Source organism: Heliangelus exortis, chromosome 11, assembly GCF_036169615.1.
Source record: "Heliangelus exortis chromosome 11, bHelExo1.hap1, whole genome shotgun sequence".
Lineage (NCBI taxonomy): Eukaryota > Metazoa > Chordata > Aves > Apodiformes > Trochilidae > Heliangelus > Heliangelus exortis.
The window spans coordinates 6,544,736-6,556,744 of NC_092432.1; positions in this window are offsets into that span (position 1 = coordinate 6,544,736).

Sequence of the window (12,009 nt, forward strand, 5' to 3'; positions counted from 1 at the left end):
CTTCATTTGCCACCTGGACAACAAGATAATGGTCATTCCAGAGGGTGATTTTCACTGCAGGCATTCACTTGTATCAAAATGCCTTTTCTTCATCACTCTGAACAGCCCCATCAGTGAATTAATGCTGTCATTTACTTAAGAATAGCTCGTTACCAGATCTGATCAAAGTGTTCCTATCATATTTTCCTTAGCATTGTTTTTCATTGAGAGAGATGCTTTCTAACTATTAAATATGCAAATTCCTCTGCAAATCACCTAAGTCATTTTTCATTAAAAGCAGCATATTTTGTTTACGAGAATTCTCCTTTCAGTAAGTAAAAGCTATGAGAAGGATGTTTATACCTTTTCTCTATCTTTTTCTCTGTGTTTATCTGGAAGTTGAATAAAAATGTAAAAATATGTCCATTTTAAGTTTCAAAACAGAAACTGAGACATCAACATTTTTGTCAAATTGCTTTCTCTCTCTTGACTAATTAGACAGCTGTAGGGGCAGAACGTAGCTCACAGTGCCTTGCATGTTACAAATTAGTCTAATGCTGCCATTTCCATGGTTTCATATCTTACTGAGCTTGCTGTGGTCTTAGTTTTCCTAATAGAAACATTAGAGGGATATGTTTACATGCTTGCCTTGATTTACAAGTACTTTTTATTTGTAGGGACATGAAACCGTGGTGGGTTGGGTCTGTTTGGGTTTCCTCAATAGCCTCTGATCAGTTTTAATACAGGTAGCCCTTACAGTAAATCAAGTGCCTCAGCTGAGCTTCAAGAAAGTGCAGCTGTGACTCATTACCTGGGAGATGAGCCTTTCCCCACAGAGTAACTCATTAAACGCAGGAGATTATTTATGATGCTTGCAGTCACCCCAGCTGATGGTATCATGTAGGAAACTTAAATGCTCCGTAGAGAATATGAAACATTTCAGAGTTCATAGGTGACTTATTATGATCTGAGCCAGTTCAAAATCTGCTTTTCCGAGGAAAGCTTGGCTGGGTGATGAATGGGACCTTCACTGCATTCCAGGGGTCATCTAGAAGGATAATGTCCCCTGCATTTGCCCAAGGTTAATGTACACAAGGTTTTCTTGGAAAGTCAGTATCTCTGTAGTTCTGTAACATGCAAAGCATAAGAAGGAAAGTACATTCCTAAAGATAAGCAGGTCCCAACCTTGATTGCCAGGCTCATTTTTTCAGATGTCAGGCATGGGAGTCCTGCCGAAACAGCACAAGGACTGACTGCAAGCTGGAGATGTCATGAGTACTGCTAAAATAAATAAATTCCTGAGCTTGGGAACATGGCTGATAGAAGCCTGCGGTCATACAAGACTTAGATACTACCCGGTGTTTGCAGAGCAGCTGCACCCAGTCTGAAAAAGGAAATTTACAGGAGCAGTTTGGTTAATCTATCACTTCTCTGTTATTTAGCACCTACAAAATATTGCATTATACTTCTTTTTTTCTAGCACACTTTGACATCCTTGCTAATAAAGTATCAGTGCTCAAATACAATCTTTTTGCCATCACACTTTTCTTAAAAAATGACAGATGTACCATGATCTTTGCACTTCAATAGCAAAACCAAGTCCCAAACCCCTCTGTGTCCACCAGTGCTGGATTCCCTCGCCTGAGCACCCAGACAGCCCTGCCCAGAGAATTCTGGCCATTTTCCTTGTGGGATTGTCACTTGGGTGCCTCAGCCATCACTTGGATGGCAAGCAACCCAAGATGAGTTCTGTACTTGTGCTTTCCATAAAATGGCTATCGCACAGGGAGGCAGAGGGCAATATTAAATAATAATGACAATAATAATAAATCTGATAGAGTTCAGTTCCACTTGAGCACTAAATGGAAAGCTGAAAGCCTCCCTATGGATCTTTTCCATCTTGAGCACCAATGATTGTAACAGTTGTATGAGTTGTAAATTAATGCCTTGCATGATAAATAATACTGATACGTGTGTGTAGGAAATCTGTGCCTGACTGACATGTTGTGGTTAGCTGCAAGTTATGACATTGCCACTGCTGTAATGTAACTTATAAAACATATAGATGTTGCCCACTATTTTTATTAGTACCAAGACAAGATTGATGTGTGCCTGTCCTTTACCTTCGGATTTATAAGAATCTTATGAAATAATAAAAAAAAAAAGCAAGGAACCAAAGAGCTTTCTCGTGTGATTTTAAAAACACCTGCAAAGGATTGGCAAAAACCAAAAGAGGAATGAGGAAACACTGAAGATGAAAACCACTGATCCATTTCAACACAGATGAAATGATTTGACACTGTACTGGAAAGGAATATTAAACAGATACAAGCTATTAATTTTCACTGAGGGTCAGTCTGGGAGCTTGAGTAGCACATAAGGCTCAGGTTAACCCTTCATAATAGAGAGGATCTCACCATAAATCACAGCTTCTTACTCTTTTGGGGATGTTGATACATCATGTAATTGGAAAATATTTTTGGCAGCTGAGAATTAATGTTTATTGAAAGAAGGAACAGTATGGAAGGTGGAAAGAGGTCAGAAATGACATGGAAAACTAGCAAATGGCAAAATTAGAATGAAGCAATATCGATCCCTTTAATTTATTTCTCAGGGGGGTGGGGAGGACATTGAGTGGTGAGATCAGCCTTGATGATGAACACAGTTTGTGCTTTTAGGGCTCCTCACGGGAGCAGGGACCTTCCAGCTTGGAGGTCACCATCTCACATTGCAAAGTCCCCGTGGGCTGGGCTCTCCTGGTCATTTCTCATGTCTGAATGCTGCTCCAGTATGTGAGAATATCCCATGTCGTGTTGAACAAATGAAGCTTTTACAAGACTTCAGGATGTGACTGACTCATCCCTCATTTTGAGGCAGAAACGCTCTGCTCAGTGCTTTTAGAGGGGAATGAGGATTCTGGGAAAAGCTGTATGAGCAGTTAATGTGAGGAGTTTTAGCTTTGATGTCTCTATTCTGAGCACTCCGCCACCTAAAACACAGCATTTACCTTCTCTAAGCTGCCTATCCAGTCAGGTTTTTGTCCTTGTCCTTAAAAAATTTATTAAACTGTACAACAAATCACTGCATTCATCCACAGGGGACAGTAAATGCCATTCTACTCATAGCTTACTTCTCCTTCAACAATCCCATCACTTAGTGCTAAAAATAATGATGTGAATGCCTCTGTATCAACTTTCTCTATCATGATTAAGACTATGCCAGTCATAAAGGTTACCTACCATATGATAGACCACAAGTCCTTACAAACCAGTGTGACTAACACCTTAAACATTGGATTGCAGCTCGGGCAAGAGCAGTATGAGAAGTGAAATCAATATTCACCCTGGTGAGAAATGTTAGAAATGAGCATTCACCATCAGCCACCTTCAAATGGCAGAGCCTGAGTGCAGCATTTTCATGTTCATAGCCTACTGCTTTTAAAATATCACTCTGAAAATTGAAATTAGCAGTGGCAATGCTGGGCACTTGCTCCTGCAAGTCTTCAAGGTTTATCAAGGTAACTCTGAGTTATTTGGCATCAGTTTGCCCTGGTATATCCTGAGCCATCTTGCCCTGGTCCTGGTGAAGGACCTACTGTGCTCTGGCACTGACTCCAACAGAAATAGCTGATCTGGGGAACAGAACCAAAAAAAATTCCTCAAAGTTCCCCCTCAAGTCTCAGCACCTGAAAAACTTCTGATGGAAAGGTTTTGGAGTCCAAACTCACCAAAAAGAAAAATAATTAAAAAAAACCAAACGGGGGGGTGAGGGGTGGGGGGGGGGGTGGGGGGTGGGAACACACACATGACAAATGTGCTTCTGAAGGTTCTGTCCCCAGAAACAGAACCTGCCTGGAAAAAACATACGCCCAACAAAACTACAGTAGCTGTTTCAAGGGGATTGTATTTCTATCCCCCACAGAGGAATATTCCAGATATAGCTGGATGCATTTTTAATGACTTGCATGCATGTCATATGGAACAAAAGCCTTTCTCCCCATCCTTTCTCCTTTATCAGTTTTCCCATTTTTAACATGTGGTCAGCACCAAAACAGAGACACCCAGTGCTGGTGATTTCATTGTTGGTTGTTATTGTGATGCTGTGTTACATCTTGTTGAAACAGAGTTAAACATAGATGTTCATAGAGGGCAGGTTGATCTCTGTCTCAGTACCTATTCTTCAGTTGAATCCTCCTCTATTTGGTCCACAAAGACAGCTTGATTTTTATTCTTGTTTATTTTGTTTTGGTTTCAAATGTGCCACAGTTGAGCAAACAAATAGGATTTCAGATTGATCTTATTAGCTGTTTACAACAAGTTGATCTTGAGTTCAGAAGCATCAGTGTTTAAAAAAGCATTGAAGTTTTAGTTATGAATACTGGAGTGTATTATACACAGCCTTCTGGTCTTGAAAGCAAAAAGAAATGCTGAAGCATTTAGTGTGTGTTCTCCTTGAATATTTATTTTCCAGGCCAGTCTTAAAGGCAGCCTCTTCTTTACAAGAGCAACTCCAATACTGAAGCTGTAAGTTCAGACACACTCTTAAAACTTGGCCCTCTCTGAAAAAGAATTAATAATGAGAAACAAAATTGTGTTTGTGTAACCTTTCTATGGAAGAAGCCTCTAATTGGTTCAGATACCAGTGCAAAGAAGCACTCGGAAGAAGCATTGATTACAATTCACTTTGGGACATCACTCACTAAAGGGCAACCACTTCTTTCATTAATTGCTTTAAAAACAAGATTTAGAGGAAACTGCATATGAAATAATTATGAGAAACTAACAACTCCTGTTGTGGTTTATGGTCCTGTTTCCACTGACTTCAGGGGCAGAAAGTTGTGCCCTCTCTTTTAACAACAAAAATCAAAGCCATGTTTTGGCTGGGCCCTTTTATTCTGCCTGGGTTTGGTTGTAAGGAAATTGGCTGCTGGAGAGATGAGTGTGGCAAAGAAGTGGAAAAAGCACAGGTCTTGTTCTTGGCTGCTGTACTGAAAACACATCCATTGCTAATACCACAAAAAGCATAAGAGAGAAAATTAAGTCTGGGTATGTTTCATTTCTCCAGGCAATTTTCTTCCTAGGTTAAAAGAATATATTTTTTTCTAGTTGTTTAATAATAAAAAAAAAAAAGTCAGAGAGTGTAATTGTTAAAACAAGCAGTGGGAAATGCAAAAGCCTGACAAGAAACTACATGTCTTATTTATCTCCATGAAGCTGCTCCTGAAGGAGGTGTGCACTGGTGAAATTTATTGGACAGGAGTATGTGCCCCTGAGGTTTGTCAGAGGTGCTTCCCTGTGGCTCTGCAGCAGTTTCCTCCCCACCCTAAGTCTTAAAGGTAAATGCAAACCCAGACCTGGACTAACTCATGGGTTGTACTAGGGACGTATTCCCCTTCCTGACCTTGCTGTTAATTCGGAGGCAGAAAGGGAGCAGGTCAGACAGAACTGGAGATTTGTGGGTGGCCTCCTGACTGTAGGAAAAATTAAATCAAAGCTCAAGAAATAGTCATCCCTGGGGAAGAGGGTTGGTGCTTACAAGTTTTCTCTGTAGATGCTTGAAAAACTGCCTGAGCACAATGTATAGTGCTGTTCTAGCACATGAAACTGGCTGAAATAGAGATCAGAATAGATAAGACAAGAAGAAAATAATGTTTGGGGTACATTTATTTCATAGAAACAGCAGTACAAAATCAGATCCTGATTAACCAGACTGGAATTCTGTGCAATGATTTAACAGCACACTGATGTGCTGATAGCATTTGCTGTCAGCTTAGCTAGTGCTGGTACACCATGCTCCAGTCCTACAAAAATTCCCTTGTTTTCACAGATAGCTATCTGAGAGCATCAAGGCTCTTCTGAGATGGATGCCTTCTTTTTTTGAAGACCCTAGCTACTATTTTGATCTGAACACTATGAAAATCCTGAGGTGAATTTAAATTAGATTTAAATTACTACTTCAGTTTTCCCATAATTATGTATACTGGGAGGAAAGGGAGTGAGCAAATAATGAACAATATTGCAATTATACTTTCAGAGGGTTTGGCTTATGTAGGGCAACTAGGCCAACAGATGGTGAGCGCAATTTGATGTAGAAAAGTATGAAATAAGTGATCTGGACAGAAGGATGAAAGTGGGGTGTGTGTATAAATTGAACATGGATCACAAAAAGTTTATTGGGCTATTATGGGGAATCACTGAAGCCTGAGCACAGATGCTGCAAAAGGCAGCAAATCAAACTGCACTGGCACTGTAATACAAAGAAAAGCAGAAGATGGGAGTGCTACTGTTTTAGTCTTGTGAGTGGTACAAGCTTTGGTCTGCTGTAAAGAGAGAGATGCCTTAGGCTGGAGCAGAAAGTTTATAGGAGCTGGCATACACCACAAACTAAAGGACAATGTGGTGACCCGGGAGACACACCTTTGAGGAAAGGCTCCATCAGGGCATTGCATTCCCTTTGCCAGTGCTCAACAATGCAGAGCATCTTCTTAGTGATGGCAAAGTGGATCTGGATAAGGCAAAAAGGCCAGGCTGCCTCTTCCAAAGCATAATGCAAGCACAGAATAAGTAAAATGAGGACACACACTTGAGAGAACTTAATGGGAAGCACCAAGTTTTCAGTTGATAATAGCCACTTAATCAAACAGGCCTTTATATATAAAGTCCTTCTAATCCTAGCTCCCCAGCTGCAGCTATGCATCACTGGGGTATTCCCAGGACAAAAGTACAGTTTATCTGACAAAGACTAAAAAATAGCAGGAAACTGGTGCAGGGCTTCTTGCTGTGCTGCTCAGGCTCTAAGGGCATCTGTGCCCCAGGGCACTGGTGGGGGGGGGGGGGGAATCAAGGAAGCTCTGGCAGAGCTGGGTCCCAGGGCAGTTGGGGCATGGCACAGACTGGTGGGACTGCACCACTTTGGGGTCACACCATTGCTCTGTGTAGCAACAAAGCCTGCTCTGGAGGTGCCCCTGCCATCACCCCCTCAACCCACTTTACCTAATAAATAAATAATAAATAACAATAATAACCAGCTTCAGATAGATGCTATTTAGGCAAGATTGCCTCAGTGTCCCCTTGCCTATGCATGGGACTACAGAGCTGCCAGCACAATGTGTGCTCTGGGGATCTGTTCCTGTGATGTAAGAAGAGAAACTGTGGGGCTACCACTGGACAGGACCAGTATGGAAGGATCCCTGAAGGATTCTCCAGAAGAAGGGAAAATGAAAGGCTGTGGGATAGCTGAGATGATGAAGCAATTTGCTGCAGTTCTGTCTATGTTCAACAAACCGTAAACTGAATATGTTGCAAAAGAAAGTCACGACCAACCCAATACTCTTGTGTTCACTGCTAAGCTCTTCTAACAAGAACATGATGCCATGGAGTCCCTGTAGATCCAAAATTTCATGACGCTGTCTTCCTGTCTGGGGAGGGCAATAGCATGTGGCTGGCGTGGACCATCAGGACATCACTGGTTTCCTGATTTTCTAGCTGGCAAGGTTACTCCTGACTGGACCTTTGGTGGGCGGAGAACTGCTTCAGTTCATTTTCCATCCATAACTGAGCAAATCTACTCATTTACTTGTAAAGCTCCGATTAGTAGAACTGATAGAGAGACATGAGGAAGTTCTTGTTTGCTTTTTAATCCACTCACAGTCACACAGTCCAAAATAAAATTAAACTTTCACCCTAGAAATGTGTCCTTTTGTGAGATGCACTTAATTCCTGCAAAGGAGTGCTGAGGAGTCAGAACAGCATGGCCTGAAAGGCTGAAGCACAGTAAAAACCTGACTTTTGGATTTAATGGCAGAAATAGAAGTGTGTTGGGGGAAATCAGTTTAGGGCAAGTAAAAATAGATATTTAAAAAAAAAAAAAGAAAAATTTCTTCAGCTTTGGATTATTTACCATTATAAACTTTTCTGCCTTTAAAAAAAAATCAGTTCTAGGTCAATTTTTCAGTAAAAATTCCTGTCTCAGCATGAAGAGAAATCTTTTCAGCCTGAAAACATACCCTTGCAACTTGCATGCCTACAGTGAGGTACTTTGTTCTAAAAATGTGAACATGACAGCTGGGACACAGGAATTGCTCCCCTCACTTTTTCCAGCCTTCATTGTTAGCCTAATTCAGCTCAACTTCATTGTTTCAGTCCATCTGAATTGCTATTTTAAGGGAAATTTTCTTGCTGAAAATGCTTCAGCTGGATTCTTCTCTGAGCCACCAAATCCTTAGGTTCCAATTGTGTTTTGTCTTCTTTTTTATTCCCTTCTTTGGAAATTCGGGGCTGCAAGACTGAACAGAGAAATTTGCTAACTTGTTTGACCATTTCTTTCTCTGCCTTTTGTCCTGCTCCCTCTACTCTCCCCACATTCCAGAACCTTCCATTTCTGCAAATAAGGAGTCAAGCTGGAAGATGGGCCTGTAATACACAATCCATACAGTAATTAAGGTGGAATCCTGAAGCAAAAGCAACCCTTTAGAGATAGGTTAGTGTTAGTTAGCTTTAAAGAAATTACAAGAGTGTGCTTAGACCTTATAAGCAGATATTCCCTGGGTAGAGAACACGTAAGATATTTAAAGAGTTAAACTGAAAAAAGAAAAGCTTCAGTGAGAGCTACTTAGCTCTCAGGAAGGACCAAGAAGGATTAAATTTAGGTTTAATCTAGTGAGAATTTCCTGGTTAAGAGATTTTACCTGCTTTCTCAGAATCTGCTCTTAGAGCAGGATTCAGTAGCATGCCAGCTATGCAGCCCTGCCTGTGGGTGGTACCTACAGACCATGGCAAGTACAAGCCAGGCAAAAATGTGCAGGGCAGAAATCCCTGATAGCCCCAAGCTCAAGCTGACATGCCTGCATCAACAGAGAAGACGTGTGGCATGGGTGCTGAAGCTGGTAATAGAAAGAATTTGAATAGTATTTGATATGAGGCAGCTGGGAAAGGCTGAGGTCCCAATCTCTACCGGACAGCAGAGAGAAGGTACTGAAAATAAGTATTGTGTCAGGCATGATGTCTCTTCTGGCTCTCACTCAATTTCCATTGCTTCATTCTGAATTTGGAAGACAAAATACAATGTGGCTCAGCAGCTCTGGGAAGTTTTTGGTGATCCCACACCTCCATCCACTTAAAGAGGCCCCGAGATGGGTCCAGGAGCAGCAGCAGCAGCAGAGCCACCTCCTTGTGCTCCATCACCTCAGCAAACTGCCTGTCCCTTCTCAAGCTGAGCCAGAGCAGGGTTATGGTCTCCTGAGCTGGCTTCACTGCTTGAGCACAGCTTAAGCTTCTCTGCATGCACAGTGTGGACACTCCTTTAGGTATCTCAGAACTGGGGGTGTCACTGTCCCCGATGTCTCCTCATTCCATCCTCCAGTCCTGGAGGAAAGTCTCAGGGTGTGCTGGGCTCTGTGTGGTAGCTAACAAGGGGTGTTTGTCCCCAAACCATGGAGGCCAGGGCGGCAGAGGAGAAGATGTTACCTTAGCAGACACTCAGGAAGGAAGGAGAGAGGGAGGATGCACAGTGCCATGGTTACAACAGATGAGAAGTGTTGGCCTCTTAGCTGTGCTGGAGTCATTCCCATCTGGATGGGTCCGATAAGAGAATCTGCTCTCCCAAATGTCTCACCAGGCTGCCCTTCAGCTCTTCACTTCAGTTCACCATGCCCTCACCACTTCTTGCTGTCTCATGGGTAACCCAAAGAGACTTCTCCTCCTCCCCAAGCCATGTGGGAGTGCTGGGTGTTTATCCCCCATCTGGTCTGGTCACCAAGCAGTGTTTCTGAAATGTCCTGCACCCTCACCACTTTTCACAAAGATGAACTAACGTCCATTCCCTGGCAAGTCAATGCTCTTTGACATAAATTTGTTTCTTGTAGTTTTAATACAAAAGATCGAAAGGAAAAGGTGCTGGCACAATACTCTGGCTGGGCAGAATGCCAAGTCAAATGGGGAAGATCCAAACTGGGAATAATGAGAGAGAAAGATCATCTTCCTTTACACTGTTGGTGCAAGAACTGTGGTTAATATTTAAAGACATGAGCCACTGTTCCTGATGCAGTGTTCCTTGTTTTCAATAGATGCTGTCTTACAAAATGTGACTGTTAAAGAAAAAAAAAAGTAAATTAAAAAAAAACTAACATTTTGCCTGTGTGAAATGTCAGTAAAATAAAGTGCAACCCCACCCTTCACCGTACTCCCCAGTGTAGGGAGGAGGAGGCTTCTCTGTTTTCCAAACAGAATGCTGTCAAATCTCTCACCTTTAGGAAACACAGCAGCCTTTTTTCTTTCTGCTAGCTCATCTCTGAAGTACCTCTTGCTTGAATGACTCCAGTTTTGATGATTAACCAGACATTTTGAAACACTTAAAAAATGCCTTTTCCAAACAGGGAAGGATCCAGATATCAGCTCCAGCAATTCTGTGCTCAAATGCAAACCCATTTCTGCTGCTCGTTAATCATCTGGGGAGACAGTGTCTGCAAACATAACTGTGCAAGGGCTCTCCTCTGAGTTTACAGAAGTGTTTATAGCTTCTTCACTACCTCCAGTGAAAGGCCAAATCAGACTTCATTGATACATTAAATCTTCAGGCTGCATGTTGAAGTTTTCTGCTGAAGCACAGCAACATGTAATGAACACACTGCTGTGTGCTGGCTGCTCTGCCTCCTCAAGCTCATCTTCACTGGCAGGTCAGATGGATGGGGGTGGTGGTGGTGGTGGTGGTGCAGACATTTGCGTTTTAAAATAAAATCAAACACAATGAAGTGAAGCTTGGCTTTCTACAGCAGTGCACACAGCAACTCGATTTTATAGTACTTTGAAAGGTTTGAACTACTGTCTGATCTACTGGTGCCTCTGTTCTGAGCACCTTGCCTGGTGGTCTAATAAAGATTAAGACCAGTCTTTCCTTCAGCTGCAATCTGGTTTCAGCTGAAAGCTGGCAGAATTTGACCCACAGGTCTGATAGTCTGGGGGTAGGTTAGAAGCAGACATGCGGCTGTACAGATACCCAGACAGGATGATCTCATGAACCTTCAAAGCTCACCAAGATGCAAACATTAAATTAATTACAACCAACAACTGCTATATTCAGAGAAATCAGAATAAATGGACCCATAGGGGTCAATCTCAGGGAAAAACCCACATAACTGGATGGGTGTTCCTGCCCTTCTCCTTTCGCCCCTTATTTTTTCATAGCCACAACTCAGAAATGATCCTCCCCTCTACCCTGGACTGAATTCAATCTCCTACCACGTCAGTATCTGGCACCTCCTCAGCACTCTCAGAGACATTTTGGGCACTGCCAAGACTATTCACATTGCCAGAGGAAGGATTATTGTCCTCTGAATCAATGAAACCTGTGTCAAACCCAACTGTCCTTCCAGTACTCTAAGCAGTTTATTGCTGCTTGTGTCTGGGGAAATGGAACCATTTGGTAATAAATACTGAGGCACAACTTAGACACCCTGCTGCAGGTGTTATATGCTATAGCTTGAAGTCATCTACGTGGCAACCTGAAATAGATGCAATAGATATTTGTATTTGTTGAAGCATAAATTTTGGGCTAGTAAAGTACAGAAAAAAAATTAATCTGTTATTGGAAAGGAAAGGACAGCCACAAAGGTTAAAGATTCTATAACAGCATAGTTTGGGCTGGAGTTATGAAAAAACTACAGTGTTAGAGCTGCCTGTGGAAATTTTTCAGGTGACCTCAGCAAAGAGAAGTTTGCACAAGTTCCCTTCCCAGTAATGCTTCATCCAAACACATCCTCACACATGCTACACAAATCCTGGCAGTTGGCCTCTGGAGTAGAAGGCTGAACACATGGCAGGCACCATGTGTCTGAAGTATACTTTGCTCCAAGCTGCTCAAAATCCCAAAGATTTCCAGAGAACTGCAAATGTTCCACTGCAGTTTGGCCATTCCCACACTACACAGTAATCCACGTTCTCTCTCTGACATTTTTTAAACAGGGCTGGACCAGCCCATATCTATAAATACTTCTCCTCTGCTCCAATACTTGAGATTCCAGATGATCAAATTCTG